This window comes from Ciconia boyciana, chromosome 2 (genome assembly GCF_034638445.1).
Source record: "Ciconia boyciana chromosome 2, ASM3463844v1, whole genome shotgun sequence".
In the NCBI taxonomy this organism is placed as follows: Eukaryota; Metazoa; Chordata; class Aves; order Ciconiiformes; family Ciconiidae; genus Ciconia; species Ciconia boyciana.
The window spans coordinates 124,632,064-124,651,180 of NC_132935.1; the positions used below are offsets into that span (position 1 = coordinate 124,632,064).

At 39.4% G+C, this 19,117-nt stretch overlaps 1 long non-coding RNA gene across 1 annotated transcript; it reads left to right on the forward strand.

Moving 5' to 3' along the window:
- Positions 1-1,485: 1,485 nt before the first annotated feature.
- LOC140647086 (uncharacterized) lies at positions 1,486-18,601 on the forward strand. Its single transcript, XR_012040663.1, has 3 exons — positions 1,486-1,525; positions 15,608-15,704; positions 18,485-18,601. It is a non-coding gene; the product is annotated as an uncharacterized lncRNA (long non-coding RNA).
- The last annotated feature ends 516 nt before the right edge of the window (positions 18,602-19,117 follow it).

A 19,117-nucleotide genomic window follows, 5' to 3' on the forward strand; every position in this document is an offset into this window, starting at 1 on the left:
GTAAGATATCTTCCATTATTTGTAACACATTGCTATGTACACAAGAACCATCTCCTCATGGTTATTATCTCAGAAATCCTTAGGGTGCCAGAACCACTCAGCTTTGCTTCTCAGTTCTCTCTGTGTTTGTGAACAAGGTTCTAAGGATATTCCATATGGAAACATGCAAGTGGTGCTTTTATGATCACCAAGGGAAGATGTTTCCCTGAAGCCTTTATATGTTTTCAGGAAAAATCTGAGCATCTGCCTGGAGCCCATTTGAATCATATATGCAGTTCACTTCTACAACAAAATCTGACTGTGAATATAAAAGAAAATGCCCAAAGGGTTACATTACACAATAGCACGATACATACAGCATTTCACTGGCATGCGTATAATCCTTTTATGAATCAAGGCTTAGATGTTTATCTATAATTGTACAAATAGCTAGTTATATGTGATGAAGCAATGAACTAATTAATACCTTAGTAATAATAGGTATTTTAGAACTTCTGAAGTGTCAGAACATTTGACTTTCAAAGCATGCTGAAGAAAAATACTACTATTACCTTGTTAAGAATGTAGGATAAAAAGAGAGTAATCATAACCAGATAAAGAAGGATATTGATGATGAAACAAATAAGACAACTATTTATATTGATTCCAAAGGATTGACTGGATACACTGGTAAATCTGTATTTTCTGAAGTCTCAAAGTTTATTGAAAGGGTGTACATAGTTTTGTGTATTTCCAAAATGCTGTAGAAGTTATATTGCACAATATCATTTTGGGTATGTCCAGTCCTTCCAGTTGTGTTGCATGAGTAAAGCAAATACAGGTTAAGTGGGTGACCAGCCATTATTTATTGAATGTATTTAACAACATATAAATTACATAGAATAAGCCTCAGTGAAACCAATAAGTAGTGGCAATGCAGTTCAGCTATTAAGATTGGCTGTAGACGTGCATAGCAGAATGCAAAGTGGTACACCTCTTCTCCAAGTTGCACTTTTTCAATATTCCTAACAAATTACTTGATCTGCCTCCTGTGTTTGTACAAGCATAACACTTTAGATTCATGGAAGATGTGATTGTATGAGCAGTAATCTACAGAGTATAAATAAGGCACTTTTTTGGTGCTGATTCTTGCAGAAAGTATTTGCTAAATTGTTTTCAACTTTCTATAGCCTATGAGGGTTTTTTTTTTTAAATACTCCACTGACATGAAGATAACATTCCAACATCAGTACCAAGCTTAAGCACCAGACCACTAAAAATGACAAACTGACCAAAACATGTGACTTCTACAAGGCTTCATTGAGGGGCTGGGGGGGGTGGGGGGGTGGGGGGTGGGTTTTTTTGTTGTTTTGGGGTTTGGGTTTTTTTGTTTGTTTTAAGTCTGCAGTTCTACATTCTGACTGTTCATTTCCAGTATAGCAAAGTATTTCAAATTTGTTTGCAATGTTAAGTTATTTTAATATTATTTGTTTCACAGGTACCTCAGTAAGAGCAGTCTTGATGATAATGATATCTTCTCTCTCATGTAAGTAAAAAAATTTGTGAGTGAATTCGCTTCTACTGCCAGTGTAGCTGTTTTCTCTGCTATACTGTTTACGAGATGGACATTGTATAACTCTCCTCCTATTTACATTATTTTAGAGGTTTTTTTAGATTAGTTATGCAGCTTGCTTTCTGCCTTTCTACAACAATAACAAAAAGTTGGTAGATTGGAAAAGTGTGTACTGTATACTATTTTTTCAGCCCTTCTAAATTAAATTAAATCTGTTCAACATAGCAAAAGAGCCCTCAGGCATAATTCTACATCCTACTTATTTGCAGTATTAAATATTCAGTGTTTTTCCTTTTAAAAGCGTATTTTTTACAATTGTAATAAACTTCCATGCTAAATCATATTCGGGTTTGCATTTAACCTTGGTTTTTTCCACATTGTCAAAACTAAGTTTTTCCATACCCAGTCTTTCTGATATACAAAAAAACGAGTTGACATGGAAGGAAATTTTTAAGTAGCATCTTCTTTCTACATTGAGCTTACATGCAAGTGGTCTTTTTACATAATGTAGAAGAGTGAATAAATGGGTACAGGAGTCCAAGCAGTTGCATTAGTCCAGTATACTCATGAACATTCATGATTCTAAGCCATTGGCTGTCTGTTTGGGTCAGTCTGATCTATACATTTCATATATTCTGTTGACTTGACAGTCACTCCAGTATTCATATTGGAATCAAACAGACATTTAGAAGTGTAAAAAATTCAATCATAACATTAAGACACTACAGTAGCAACATAATATTGATTCCTAAGTTTGAGTCATACTTGACCTTTATTTATGTGCAGAGTGGCTAATTTCAGTGAGGATATTATGCATCAATTTGAAAATTTGCCTTCTGATTTCCTCTAATTATCTCAGATATCATACTAGTGGGACTTTTAGGAGCAGTCACTAGTGTGCTAATTATCATCTTTGAAACAAAAGACTGCTAAACAAGGATATGACTTGGTTATAATTCCACCTACATTTATTCTATTGCAGAACTCATGTACACTGTCCAGTTAGAATGAGCAACTATCTTTTGCAAGGATACAAGTAATCAATTTTGAAGGCTTAATGTATATAAGAGTAGTTTAATAGTACAGCATAAAGTACTTGGTGAACTCCCAAATTACCTCACTGCCAGATTTCATTTTCCAAATTCAAAGTATGTGAACAGAATAAGTCTTCAGTAAAGCTTTTTTAACACTAGTGTGGCTACTTTTTTCCCCATCTTGGAATTTATTAAGAAATCCTGCCACTGATCCACTGAATCAGAAATTAAGTTTTCTCATTAACTAGTTATTCATTAATTTGATTGTGGTTTTAAAACTTTAATGATACCAAGTTCCAGCTGTCAGGGTACAGCAGTGGCCAGGGCACTGCACGCTGGCAAAGCAAGGGCCTCATCAGCCAGGGCCTATCCCACTGCTCCCAGCAATGGAGCAGGGCAGACCCAGAGATGACAGCCAGGTACAACCAAGAGTTGAGATTGCCAGACAAGTTCATGCTGAGAAGGCAGGTCTGAGGTCAAGCTCCAGCAATGAGTGAAGGCCCCAAGCTGAGCTGAAACGGAGCTCCTGGGCCATGGGTTAGGGTGGAGGCCCCAGCTAAGGGACGTCAGGGCCATTAAGTCCTACTAGTGCCCTGAGGGCCCTGACATGTTGAAGTGCACCCACACAGAAGTAATTATGAAGCTCCCAGTTTCAGATGAGCTGAAATTTAGCTAGATACAGGAGGCAAGTTTTCCTAAGCCCCTGGTCAGCCATGTCTTCCTCTTGAGCAAGACTGCATTTGCTACTCAGGCCTCTCACCTGTTTACCATGGTGCATCTACACTGAGCATTACTCCATCAGGGTAAAGGAGTACTTGACCTTTTTCATTTGCTGTTGCTATTACTTACAAAGCTGGAGATTTATCAGGCAACAGTGGCTGTTGAAGACCATAAGGTGTTGAACATAGCTGGAGAGCAACACTGGAGGCCTGTAACGATCAAGGGTGGTGTGATGCATTGTGGGAGTCTGGAATCTGTAAAGGACAGGCATGATGCACAGTGAATGGAGAAGTTTCAGGATACAGTAAAGGAATAGATGTTTCTGATCAAACATCAGCCTGAGAAGGTAATTAATAGCTGCTGCAAGGGATTGAAGTAAACTAAGGGCAGGGGAATCACCTATAGATCACAAGAAGAAATGAGAAAGCAGTGCTGCTTACTAGAATGCTGGCACACAGATGCAACCCTGCATGATGTTTTGGTAGCTTAGGTATTAATAACTTGCAATTATAATCACCTCACACTCTTTTGGCTGCTGAGTACAGAATTGATATATTTTCCAATATAACTAGTGATTGGCTTGTAAAATACACTTTGAATGCTCTTGAGTAGTACACTTTTTTCCAGAAAACAAAAGACTCTGGCATACCATCCTCAAAAGATTGTTGACCTGTGGCCTTCTATCTATCTGCAGCATGGAGTGGAAAATAGTAAGAGTCATCCCACTAGAAAATTAATATGGAGATTTGAATCTTTCTTAGTATTGGCTTAGTTTGAGATTATAATCAATTTGTTTTCATAATGTGAAATCATGAAGATAAACAGAGACATTAACACCTTTGTAAATATATAAAGCCAGGCTCTCATTCACCACTTCATACCCATTTTAACTTCCTGACCACAAAGGAAGTTGTAGCGAGGATAAATTGGTACGTTGGTTTTATTTGGTGAATGTCTTTGTTAAATTCTCCTTTTAGAGTAAAATAGCAACATTTGGAAGTGGAATCCTCTTCCACTTATAAAATATAAGTGGTATAATTTTGTTATAGTAGCAAGCATTGAACAATATCAGTGCTGTATAAAATAAAGATGAACCTCTCTCCAAGGATCTTATATCAGAATTTCAGTCTGCAGTGTTGGCTCTTACGCTATCCAGTTCAATTCATCCATCTCCTGCCATGATCTTGATGTGCACCAAAGTATAGCTGGTCGCAAATTTCACACTTACCACTTTAGACAAGTGAAAGGTCAAGGGCTTACAACAGTTGAGCAGCTCCTTATCAGTACCACAAAGCACAGACAGGCATGGAAGTGACTGCAGGTCAGATCAGCTGTAATTTATACTAACTATATAAGTCCATACAGATCCATCCCAGTACCCACAGACAGCAGAATATGTATGTTTGAACATTGCTCACTTGTCTCACTTATCTGCTCTGTGCAACACTGGAATCAAATATACATGCACACTTTCAGTTAGTGCCATCCTTTTGTTTTCAGAATAAACAAACATTAAGTAGCTCTTTCAATGAAAAGCCTTTCCATATTTGGAGGGACCAGTTTAACTCCTAAGACAGAATTAGGACTTTAAAATAGCCAGCTAACCAAAGGAAAACAGGAGATGGAACTAGAAGTGGTCTAATATCTTGAGAACACTGCTAGAGGGAAAACATATGACATATTCAGTACATTCTAAAATCTGAAAAATAGACTTTGCTTCTAGTCCATGATGAGAAATGATACTCAGTGTTGGTTTGAACATTATAATATGGGATAAAGAAAACCTAAAAAATGCTAATTGAATTCCCTTGAATCATATTACCAGGCCCCATTACAGCTGGCAACACTGGATTTATATGTTTTCACTTACAGGAATCTAACAGTATAGGACTACTGTTGATTATTTTAAATGTTCATGAGTCACAGGACTGAGTTATGGATGTCTCCCAGATAGGGAGAAAAAGCAAACTTAACATTGATGACTTAGCTTTCATTTCTGGATAAAATAAAAACAGTGACTGAACCTAAAAAAATTTTAAATATATAACTTCTGGTGTGTAGCTACTTCACAATTTGGTTTTGTCCTACAAAGGCCTCAATTACAGATTCACAACCAGTCTTGGCCAAGAAGAAACAAAGATCCCTTTATCCTGCAAAAAAAAAAAAAACCATTTTTATCTTTTTTTTTTTCCCAGTTTTTAGAACTGGGGTTATTAATGTTCCAATTTTGAAGTAGTTTCTTTTCCAAATTAATTCTCATGTTTTAAAAGGAATTTAAATATATGATGATCACAGAATAATAAAAAAATAAAAATCCCTTTTTGAGTATACCCACACTTTGGTTTGTTTTCTAAATTTGACAGTCAAGTCAAATAACTGGTTTTCTTCCTCACATTGTTTACCCAGCAGTGCAGTTCAGCACATCAGTTTATTCCTGATTAACAGAATTTGGTTTATGGATATAAAATATTTGACTGACTATCCTGTTTTCACTATTAGGGGCCTACTAGAATTGTATTATACACTATTATTCTAACATAGATTATTCTTTTTGTGCAAGCAGTTCTGTAGTTATTATCAAACACTATAAAATATATGAAAATTTCTTTGGAATAGCTTTTAATTGTATGATATACCAAGAAGCTAATTTTTACATAAGCCATGCAAAAAGCACTTCAATTATTTGTTAAATCAGGATGAATTAGTCCCCCATATCCAAATGAGCTCTGAGTACAGATAACAATGATACCTTAAACTTTCAATACCAAGGTCTGATAAAAAAGGGTTTTGGAGTCAGTTGGAATTATAGGCTTAGTATGCACCACATCCAGTCTGTCCAATGCATAATTAAAGTCATAGCAGTCAGGTGAAGTCCCTGGTGACTGGAAAAATGGAAATATTCCACCCATTTTTAAAAAGGGTTGAAAGGAGGATGCTGGGAGCTACTGACCTGTCAGCCTCACCTCTGTCCCTGGGAAAATCATGGAACATATCCTCCTAGAAGCTATGCTACAGCACATAGAAGACAGGGAGGTGATTTGAGACAGCCAGCATGGCTTCACCAAGGGAAAGTCCTGCCTGACCAACCTAATGACCTTCTATGGAGTGACTACATCAGTGGACAAAGGAAGAGCTATGAATGTCATCTATCTGGACTTCTGTAAGGCCTTTGACACGGTCCCCTGCAACATCTTTCTCTCTAAATTGGAGACGTATGGATTTGATGGGTAGACTGTTTGGTGGATGAGGAGTTGATTGGATGGCACATCCAGAGGATAGTGGTCAATGGCTCAATGTCCAGTTGGAGATCAGTGACAAGTGGTGTCCCTCAGGGGTCCGTACTGGGACCAGTACTGTTTAATATCTTCATCAATCTTCCCACAACAGTGGGATCAAGTGCACCCTCAGCAAGTTTGCAGACAGCACCAAGCTGAGCAATGCGGTTGACACGCCTGAGGGACTGGATGCCATCTAGAGGGCCCTGGACAAGCTGGAGAAGTGGGCCCGTGTGAACCTCATGGGGTTCAACAAGGCCAAGTGCAAGGTCCTGCACCTGGGTCAGGGCAACCCCCAGCATCAATACAGGCTGGGGGATGAAGGGATTGAGAGCAGCCCTGCTGAGAAGGACTTGGGAGTACTGGTGGATGAAAAACTGGACATGAGCCAGCAATGTGCGCTCACAGCCCAGAAGGCCAACAATATCCTGGGCTGCATCAAATGAAGCATGACCAGCAGGTCGAGGGAGGTGATTCTGCCCCTCTACTCCACTCTGGTGAGACCCCACCTGGAGTACTGCATCCAGCTCTGGAGCCCTCAGCACAGGAAAGACATGGACCTGTTGGAGCAGGCCCAGAGGAGGACCACGAAGATGATCAGAGGACTGGAGCACCTCTCCTGTGAAGAAAGGCTGAGAGAGTTGGGGTTGTTCAGCCTGGAGAAGAGAAGGCTCCGGGGAGACCTTATTGCAGCCTTTATGTGTTTAAAGGGAGCTTACAGGAAAGATGGGGACAAACTTTTTGGCAGAGCCTGTTGCAATAGGACAAGGGGTAATGGTTTTAAACTAAAAGAGGGTAGATTTAGACTAGATACAAGGAAGACATTTTTTACAATGAAGGTGGTGGAACACTGGAACAGGTTGCCCAGAGAGGTAGTAGATGCCCCATCGCTGGAAACATTCAAGGTCAGATTGGACGGGGCTCTGAGCAACCTGACCTAGTTGAAGATGGCCCCGCTCATTGCGGGGGGGGGGTGTGGACTAGACGACCTTTAAAGGTCCCTTCCAACCCAAACTATTCCATGATTCTATGATAATACTTCGAAATTCTGTTCAAGAAGAATACATCTATTTTCTGTTGGACAAGAAAATAATTTTGAGATTTCTTCAAGAATTATGTTGGCATAGGCTATGTAGTATCTTTGGACTATTGCAATACAAATAAATAATAATGAATCTTGGCCTTTTATGTCATCGGACATATCTGATGGAATATGGAAGATCAGTTACAATGTATTGCATGCATAACTGGAATAGTTGCTGGAAGCAGATATCAACAGAAGAAAAGCAGAAGCCATCACCAAAAGTAAATCGCAGTCAGCTAGTCATCTGACATTGATCTCTGGAACTCAATGAGAACTGGATCTTTTGAGCATAACTGCCCATCTTTCACATCAAAATGGTGGCATAAGTACATGTAGGAAAGTATCTCCTAAGAGAAAAGGGCAAGGATTTGCCTCAAGTTGTTGCTCCACTCAGTGTGAACTTAACTAAAATTCAAACTGTGAAATAATAAATCTGACAGAAATTAAAAGTTTATTCTTTACCTCCCAGTGCATGCAGTAACTTAAAGCCAAACACCAACAAACAAATTGGCAGCTGGCATTTTAGCTTGTGAGGTGTTAGCCATCTGGTCCCACAAAATAAAACATTTATTTGATTTGTCTTAAGTATCTAAGTTAAGAGATTACCAAGATGCAAAGGCATTAAGATTTTGCTTTCAGAATGTTGGAACACCTTTTCCTTGGAATTTCATCAAGAGTATACATACTCATTACTATGTATTTGTCTCTGTTAAGCCAGATGAAGAAGTTCAGAATAAAAGTTGTCTTCAGAAATTCCCATATGGTTTTGAATAACAGCTGCTATAGCACAAGCCAAGTGGTACACTCAGCTTTATATAACACTACCTACATTGTGCTTTCTGTTACAGGGTTCCTTTCACTCATTCCCTTCTCTACGACAAGTACACTGGTCCCATCAGTTAGAATATCCAAAGGAATTTCTTTTTTCATGAAACTGCATCGCTAATGGTTTCTGCAGTACTCCTGATGTCTCCTAATATTAAAAGCTTATTTGAAAACTTTTCTGTTGCTAATTTTGGCTTCAGCAACAAAATTGAAGATACTACTGCTGTATCTGTCCTTCATATAACACTGAAATGGTTGAATACCAACTTAATATTGACAAGATATGCGAGATCTACCAAGAGCATTTAATATTGCTCTGTCCTGAACACACCATTTGCCTGGAAATGTTTCACCACTAGATGGTAGGTGATAAAACTAAAACCAGTTACCCAAAGTGAGACTTAAAATAGCAGCAAATTCTTCTTTGGTAAGATTTGGCAATGCTCCGTTTCTGTTCATTTTGCTCAGGGTTTTGGATGTGCCCAGGGCAACATCAGTGGTACCCTTGCTTTCTAACACCAGAGGCTTTACACAAGCAAAGCAAGGGCTTCTTACAGTGCCTTTTCACTGAGATTCTGTTGAAATTAAAGGCTTAGCTGCTCAGGTTCATGCAAGTTATGCCCACAGGCCCTGAAAAGTATTCTGGGACACTGCTGTTCTCTAAGGCTCTTATGCTTATTTGCATGAAGTCATCCAGTCCTAGCCAGGAATTTTTCTGCTGATGTGGATTATCAATCAATAAAAACTTTCCATGGATTTTACACATGCAGAAGAACATAGTAGTTTAAGCTCACTTACTAGTGAGCAACAGAAGTGTGTATATTTCAAAATGTTAATGGGAAAAAAAAAGTCTAAGAATAAATCCCAACTCCAGCATCTTCACAAATAAATTCCATGTAGTTTACAACTACAGGTGTCCAAAGAACTTAATTTAATGGTTATCCCAAAACATACTGCAGGGCAGAGTTAAGGTTATTGGTTTCATAAGCTGGTTGGGTTTTTTTTTTACCTTATGCTAAACCTGGAATCCTTTCAGATGAACTGCAGGTATGGAAGGGGTATGCATCATGTTTGGTCTTTAGTGTTCAGGGGTTATAAGGCACCATGCATGTCCTCAGCTCCCCATTGTGCTCACTGGGGAGACAGGATGCAGAGCAAATCAAACTACTTTCACTTCTGTTGCCAGCACAGAAGTGCCACAAAACTGAGGAATGATGATGGGTTGTAATTTACTATACAAAATGTCTTCTCTGGGTTAAGTGCACTATTAACTTTTTCCACAAAAGCCACAAGGTGCCCCTTTCCAAGGGGGAAACCATCAAGTCTGCCGATACTAAATTAAAGTTCCTCAATTAGGGGACTATCACTTATCACAACAACGTGGCAGAATATAACAAGGCACTGCAGAGAGGGTATGAGGCAAGAAAACTAGTACTTAAATAGAGGCTTTCAAAGGTAATAGAGAGATCAGTACATATTAAGGTTAGTCAGCAGTCTAGAACAGTAGGGAAAAACTTGAAAGGGAAACAGGTGATGTTTTTGAGAGCTTCTGTTTTGCAGTAAAATTCAAAGTGCTGTCTCTACTATATTCACAGTAATGCTTTAACTACATGCTTAGCTCTCAGTACCATGCATTAACCATTTTTACAGTTTTCGTCAGGGAGCAGCAAGGGCCAGAGGGTCCCTAAGGGACATGGAGCCAAGGGTAATAACCTGGCCAGTAGGGCAGGGGTCTCATCAGCCAGGGCCCACCCCACAATACCTGAGCAGGGCAGCCCCAGAGATAGTAGGCAGGTCCAACCAAGAGTTGAAATCACCAGGCAAGTTCATGGTGATGAAGCAGGTCTCAGGTCAAGCCAGGAAATCAGTCTGCAGGTCAGAGTTGGGTCCAGCAATTGCCAGGCAGATCTCAGGTCAAGCCAGGAAATCAGTCTGCAGGTCAGAGTTGGGTCCAGCAATTGCCAGGCAGACCCCAGGTCAAGCTGGGAAGTCAGTCCACAGAGGCCAGGGTCAACTGAACACATTGCCAGGCAGGGGCATAGCTGCAGCTGAGCTGAAAACCAGCGCTCCTCCAGAGTAGCTTAGGAAAGAAATGAAGGTGCAGGGCTGAGCTTAAGTAGAGCTCCTGGACCTGTGGGTGTGGGTAGAGGCCCCAGCTAAGGCAGGCCAGGGCCATTAAAGCCTATTAGTGCACTCAGACACCCTGGCTAAGTGCTTTGTGCTACCTAAAATGTCGCTACCTGCTGTGTTTATCACATCTGCCAAATATTGTTGACCCTTGTGCTAGGGTAGGAATATTTTAACTAGTTTCACTACGTTTGTGCTGTAGCTTGAGCACTTCTTAGCTAGATTCTGTTGGATGATACTTAAAAGAAGTTAATTTCTTTCACACAGGAAGGCTTTTCCTCAAAAAACCCCTAAAATCTGCATCTAAAATACTCTTTCTGTGCATTTATAAAGAACACCTAGGAATATAATGGTCTATTCCTCTGTTTGAATGATTGATAAAATGTACAGATGGGAAGGACAGGATGAGAAATAGACATGACCAGACAGAAGCAGTTGTAAGTCTTGGACTCAGACACTAAAGGCAGGATTTAACTGTCTAAATGCAAGTACTTTCCATTTGAGGTGCCCTAGAGTATCCAAGATATCCACACATATGATCTTTGCCAACAGGCTTTAAACCAGGTACATCAGGGGATGGTGATGACAGCTTGCAGATAAGTGAGGGAACAGAAGTCAGGGCAGTAAATACATGGGACAGGGTGACAGGAGCAAGAGAGCCCTCAGGAAGGATAAGACAGGTTAAAAGAAGGTTTGCCTCAAGTGTTTGTGCACAAATGCACACAGTCTGGGAAGCAAACAGGAGGAGCTAGAGCTCTGTGTGTAGGCGCAGAACTAAGACATCATGAGAATAACTGAGATGTGGCAGGAGCTCTGCATTGTAAAGAGCAAACAGGCTCTTTAGGAACGATGGGCAGGGAAGACAAGGAAGGGGAGCGCTATCTATGTGAGGGAGCAGCCTGGATGTATGGAGCTCTTTTGCAGAACAGAAGATAGGGTGACTGAGGGCTTGTGGGTCATGATCAGACGAGAGGCTGTAAGAGCAACATTGTAGTGGGACTCTGTTAGAAATCACGTGGTCAATATTAGGAAATGGATGAGGTCTTCTTTAAGCAACTCAGGGAAGTCAGCAGATCACCAACCCTGGTTCTTATGGATTGCCACCCTAGCATTGGAAGATTCTGCTGAAAAGGACCTGGGGGTGCTGGTGGGCAGTAGACTAAGCATACTGGAGGTATGAACAGGAGTGTAGCCAGTGGATCTGGCAGTAGACTGGTGCATACTGGGAGGTATCAACAGGAGTGTAGCCAGTAGATCAAAGAGTGATTATTCCCCTCTGTTTGCCACTTGTGGGACTGCATCTGGAATACTGCCTTCAGTTTTGGGGTCCCCAGTACAAGGAAGATGCTGGTAAACTTGAGCAAGTCTAGCAGAGTGCTGCCAAGATGGTCAGGAGGCTAGAGCACATGCCCTGTCAGGAGAACCTGAAGGAACCGTGCTTCTTTAGAGAGCAAGATTGTTTAGGGAAGGTGTGGGATACCTAGTAGCAGCTTTCTGATACCTAAGAGGAAGTTTCTAGGAAGGCTGAGCCAATTTCTTTACTAAGGAGCACAGCGGGAGAACGAGAGCCATAAATTGAAACAGGGAAGGTTATAGCTGGAGATAAGGAAAAAAATGTTCCCCTGTTTGGATAATTAAGCATTGGAACAGGGGCCCAAAGAAATTATGCAATCCATCCTTGGAGATTTTCAAGACTCAACTGGACAAAGCCCAGAGCAACCTCATCTGAATGTGGTGTTGACCCTCCTTTGAGCAGGGTGTTAGACTGGAGACCTCTTGAGGTTCCTTCCAGCTGGAAGGATATGCATTTCTATTGTATGTGGGACATACATGGTGCAGAAACCACAAGAGACTCTAGCTCTTCTGGAATGATGGCTATAGGCTACATGGAAAACCCAAGGGCATGTCAGATGGCTTTAAGGGGTTGTGTTTAGGCAAATAAAAGCCTGCTTGACTTTGCGAAGTGGCCAGGTGAGACATTGATCTTCCCATCACAAGTGAAGTATATGCAGAGGAGTATATGCCTACCTCTTCTTTTTCCATCTCTTTTTAGCTGTTTTATAATTTTAGAATTCATTTCAGGGGAGTTTATCATTACGGTCTTTTGACCAGATGGAAAGACTTTTCTGGCAATTCCTAACAAGGAAAATTCTCTTTCCAAAATACCATTCAAACTAGGGACCATGTTTCAAGGTTGGACCATTCTTGATTAACTTCAAGTCCACACTAAAATAGACACCACTGAAGCTAAAAATAGGGACAGGAGTAAAATAGACTTTAAAATGTTCAATCAAATAAGTAATAATCCAATGAAAAACAGTCTGACTTATTATATTATTGCGGACAGCTCACAACAAAATCTTTATTCTGCTTTAATTTAAATGCTGATGGGCTTGTATCATATGTCGCTGTATTAAGGATGTGTCTGATACAGCTTCCCTGTCACAGGTGTTGTCAAGGTTGGGATTTCATGTTCACATACCAGTGTATACCAGTGAGATGGGTTATTACTTCCAACTGATTTTTGTTATTTATGAAAATATAAGGGAAATAAAATGCAGAGCGGGGATTCTCTAACTTCCAACAACTTAATGCAGCTCAGAGCAGATTCAAGTTTTGTTTTCGCTATCTATATATTATGCTGTAGTGTTGCCTATTAAATTCAAGCCGAGCAGAAGAAAAGGACGAATTTGCATATCCATTTCCATTCAAGTTATGGACTTTTAAATCCCCGTTGCTTGTGTCTATAGACTAATGAGTGCACCATTATTGAGTAGGCTTAGTATGTCACTGCACTTGGCATGTCCAGGTTTTTGCTCGGCATATAATATTTTGAGAGCCATTTTTTTCAAGCATAGCGTAATAGGCTTTAACTTTGCTAAGCTTTTCTGCCAGGCCTCCAGTGCCCTGCTGTTCTATTATATTGAACTTGTAAGCAGGACGCTCTGCCAGGCTCACCCAGATTACTGCTGCAATAAGGGCCCTGCTGAGTGACTAGTGTCATGATAAGTGCTAGGGAGGGAGTTCACCATCTTGGCATACTGTTCTCATCTTATTAAATTCAGCTTTGTGGAAGCAGGGAGTCTGCCTCTCGGCCTCACTGGCTCTGGCTCAGTCCAACTGCTACTGTCAGACAATATGAAAATAGGAACCACCACAGCTAATGGCAGGTGCTGCACCACCACAGCTGAGGAAAAAAGAGAGCTTTTTCTTTTTTTCTTTTTTTCTTTTTTTTTCTTTATAGGCACTTGACTGGATTGATTTGAAAACATTTATCTTTTTAATATTATTATAGCCCTCATACCCACAGATACTTGCTGAGCCACTGTTCTTTTTGAACATGTTTATTCTGTCCACTTTATACAGCGTCCTTTGTTCCTGTTTACTTCCATTCAGGAAATATAATGTAGCAAACAAGCCCTTGGAACAGGTCTAATACCATTCAGATTTGGTAAAGGATGCTATTCTAAAGATCCAGTCCTGACATCCGTATTCAGGCAAAACTCCCTATTGGGTGTTGCCCAAGGAAAATTTCCTGAATTCCAGTCTCGGGTTTCTACTGGGGGTGAAGCGAGTTAGCTGTTCAAGCCCCCCCTGAACTCAGTGACACCTGCTTACCTAATTCTTCTATCTCTTTTAAAAATCCAACCTTTAGTTTTGGGTGGAGGATTCAGAATCTTCCCAGAGCCCTAAAAAGACCAGCTGTGATCTGAGTGTAAGCTATGCTGCTGAATGCAGCAGGAAAAGTGCAACATTCATAGAGAAGAGAGAGAAAACAGGGGAATATGTGTTTGTGAGCCATCCCTATGGAGGGGAAGAAAATAAAAATCACTCATTTGGTAGTATGAATTTCCACAGTAGTAAAGCATGGCTTAGTTCTGAATATCAGTGTCCGAAAGAGTATTTGCCCTTTATTTTTGAGCCTAAGGCTCTTTTGAGCTAAGAATGAAAAAGCTCTTCCCAAGGGCTTGTGGAAGGATAGATAAATTACTTCTGCACTTGCTGGTGTCTGAGCACGTATGGAGTCTTCCTTGACATCAGCAAATACATTGTTTCTCACTGTTCAACAATAAATGTTCAAATAACCCCATTATTGTCACTTCAACATTTTGTAAATTGGACATGATCAACACATGCAGTGTAACCTTTCTGACAGAAATATCGATGTGGTCCAGCTACAGAAGTCATTGTATAGCAAAACCAAGTTGGGATCAATAGAAAATCCAGATTTTCAAATGCATTTATGGCAGGACTTGCTAAGTCTGGCAGGTTGCAGTTCAGCAGCACACTTGTTGGCCACGTCAGTCTTCATAAGAGTGACAGGTTTGATTAGACTCGTTGAGAGAGGCTGATTCAAAAATTCAGACGAAATAAGATCTTTCTGCCAATTTGCAGTATCACATTCACAATCCATTCCAGACTCATCAAAGGTAAGGAATAAAGGACTTAACATTTTAATCCCCCCTGAGAAAATGAATAAGAAAATTATGTCTCAAAAAAGTGTGATTTTTTTTTTCTTGAAAAACAAGAGTGGAGAACTATTAGTGAAGCTGACTACCATAAATATTATGTGTCAGACCTTTCAAATCCTAGGCAATTGGCATGCAAGGGAATTCTTGTCAAAATTCAAGGGCAAATGAAAGGATAAAACAAATCTATCTGGTCAAGTTCATTTGTTAGACAAGTCCAATTTGTTTATACCTGTTCTTCATTTCTATATCGCATTCATAAAGTTGTCATTTGTGAAGGTTTTGAAATGTTCCTTCTAAGTCACACTTTTTCTTCTTCTTTTTAAATTTTTTATTCCTTAAGTCTTTCTTGTTACCCTGATTCACTGTGATGGTATTGGGTGGCGGGGGGGGGGTGTTGGGGTTTTTTTGCTCTGGTCATTGTGTGGTCCACACAGAGCAAATTGCCAAGAAAAACATGATTAATTTAGAAGATGTTTTAACCTTAACTTTTCTCTTTTTATCCACCTCTTTCACTATAGACTTAAAAAGTTTACTTGAAATTCAGAACACTGCAGCTAATGAGTAGATTACAGTGGAATGGTTGCTGGAAATTGTCCAGGAGGAGTGTAACAAGAGGTAAGTAGAGAAAGCTAACGATCTCAAGTGAAGTTTTTACATTATATGAAATTGGTTTTATTTTGTTTTACTTTGAGGAAACACAAAGATCTCAGGCTTAGATCTTTGCCACTGAATCCAGGCTTGGAATCAATAAATGTGGGGTGATCGTGGCATGATTCAGAAAATATTTTATGAAGAATGCATGGAATCTACTCCAACTTAGAGATGACACTGATCTCTAGCCATTGTGCCTGCGAACATGGAACAAAGAAGGTGTCTGTTAATGCTGATCAGACAGATTTATCTTTGGTTTTCATGCTGTAATTTAAGTGATTAAACAGGGAGTTGCTCCTCTGTCAGATTCTGAGGGATTAAATGGCCTTGGGATGTGACCTCCCTTTGTGAGGGGGAACATCAACTCAGGATTCAGTTGTTTCAGGATTCAGTTGTTTCAGATTTTCTTCATTTTAATATGGAAGAAGAATGGCCCAGAGATATTCCAACTGAGCAGCAAAATGGTAGCAGAATAACAGAGCTGGAACCACTCTTTTCTGTGGTAAATCTGGATCTTGAAGCTTGATTCCATCTTCAGTGATTTTGCAGCTGAAAAGTCTAGTGCTTTTAAATTGCAACAATCAGGTGGGCAATACATTCTGAATGAAGGTGGGCCTATAAAAAAGTATTCACACTTGTCTTCCACTCATCACATAAAAATAACATAGAGTGCATTACCAAAGACAAGTGCACCTTACCACACTTCAGGCATCCTTTGTCCTGGTTAGCTGACAACCTCTTTTTGCAAAAGACTCTTGTCAAGTACAACAGATAGATATACACTAGCTATATAAGCCCAGGTATGCCTGTAGTATGTTGGGAAAAGTAATCAACATAAAAAACTGAAACAATGGACCAATCATGTAGTCATTTTAATAAAGTCAAGTTATTTGTCTTTGGTTTTATATATATGTATATCTTTTTCTAACTGTATGAAAACAGCATTTTTGGATATGGCAGTTTGGAGATAAATATACCCTTGCAGTGTTTGTAGCAGAAACACTGAATAATTATGCTAGTGCACGAGGGTGAAAGAGAAACAAACAAATCTATTTTCACTGTCCAAGATGAATGAAATGTGAAAAATAAACAAACAGCACAGATGGTGAAACAGTTTAAATTTTTAATACTCTTCCAGTGTTAATCGTTTCCGATATTTATAACAGCATGATAGCAACATATATTAAAATATGTTATTTTATTCTAAAAAAAAAAAAAATTAAGCAGATGAGCAATTCACAATTTTCAGCAAAGTCATATTTAAGAAAATATTTTTGGAACATAATCAGTTTGAATTTTCCTGCATGCATATTAAAAAATCTGTCCAAATACTAAATCTTTGGCAGGATCTTATTTCTGCCTACAGTGGATAACATATCTGAAAACTTACAGTTCTGTATGCTTATTTCTTTTTCTTTATTCATTTGCTAAGTCCAGAAATGTAAGTGTAGACAAGCAGAACTAGAATTCTCAGTAACTCTCCTCATTGTTGTTCAGTATTCTCACAAACAGAACACAAATTTTGGAGAGAATCCCAAATAGCAGGTGCTGTCACTAAGTAGAGACAGGAACAGCCTTCTTGTTAACATATTATCTACTCCTCACCTACCACTGCTCTGTTACAAAACTCATTGACAATGAAAGATAAATGAACTAACTGAAAACTAATTCAGTACTGTTACAAATATTTCAGACAGCTACATAAACCTTTCTGCAGCTTAAATGCAAACCAAGCAAAGAACCTCTGAAATCTTCTCTATGCCTAGCCACGTTGGATAACATCCAAGCAACTCTGTTTTCTTTCCAGAGGAAATTTAAAGCATTCTTTGCAAAAGGTGGTGTCCTGGAGAGATGAACTGGGAAAACAGAAAGACAGATGGAGGAAATCAAATGAATCAGATATTGCTGCTTGCACAAGAAAGTGAATGAGGAGGACAAGTAGTTGATATGACCTTAGTAGATCCATATTGCTGTGTAACAGACCCATTAATAAATTATATGATGTTGGAGTATTCTATACATTAACAGTTGATCTAAATAGTCTCATCCCAAGTCACAAGAGACGCCATGTCCTTAACCACCATCTCTAATTTCTTTCTTTCATCTCCCTGAGGGATGCTATGACTCCTAACTTGTTAAAGGGAGAGAAGATTAGAAGGAATATGTTAGTTTACACAGTGTTGCAAGTAGTGAATGTAATGGTATTTATAATAATTATTCAAATTACTTTTGCTTTTGATACCAAAATGGCAAATACTAAGAAGCTAACATTTAAGTCCCCTAATTAAGAGAAAAATACAGCTCTCACGGGCCTTGTTCTTGTGTTCAGTAGTTTCCTTCAAATCTGGAGAAACAAGCACGCTTTTGGGTCTGTTAATGTTCTATTGCCCTCCCATTCTAAAGATGACCGTGGCTGCTTGGTGGGTATTGACAGGTTTATCAGGAATATCGTGGGGCCAGTTCTCTGGAGGTGAATTTTTCTTGTCAGAAGCAATGGAATGGTTGACTGTGTCTCCATTAAGTGAATATAATATTTATCGAGAGAACAGCCAATCTAAACTGTTCAAAGGGTTTGGGGTGGGGGGAGGGAATTATTAGACTTTTCTCACAAAAATGTTAATTTTTAATTTTTTACCCCCAAAAAAATTCAATGTTGGAAAAATTTTTGCAGTGAGATTTTTGGTTTATCATTTCCTCATTCATATTCCTCTTTTCTTCCTGTCTTTCCCACTGGAAACAAACAGAAAGAAGAGAAAAAGGGAAAATGGAAACCAGAAGTTCCTTGAACTGAATTCATACCAATGACAGATGTAATGGGAAAGAAATGAGAAAGGAGAAAAGCTCTGTCAGCTTCCTGCAACTACATAAACTGCCTTTTCATTGTTCTTCCCTTTCTTCCATCAAAGCCCAGAGTGTGCCTCTTGTTCTCCTAGTCTCAAGAGCCAAAGAACTGTTTTGCATAAGATCAGAGACAGGTATGTGGGCAGTGACTATGAGGGATCTTTTTATTAAGAGGTCCCCATGAAGGATCATTCTGTCAAAGTTACTGACTGTGCTGTCAATTCATAGAGCTTTCTTTTTTATTTTGTCCTTTAACTTGAGGATTAAACTTCCACATTACCTAGCTGGATAGTGATGTTCAACTCATCCTAATTGTTTAGCATTCTGCTATTATGGAGGTGCTATGCCTCCTTAATATGCTTTACCTTTCTTCTGAGGGAGCTAACATCCTAGTTTTCCATACTCCTTTTGGAAACTGTAACCCTGTGGTAGATGCTGTCAGCCTTGCTAAGTTTTCCTGGGTAAATATGAAATTGTAGTCTTAGCTTGCTTCTAGGCAACTGATACAGGGAGGAGAGGATGCTTAGCATGTACCC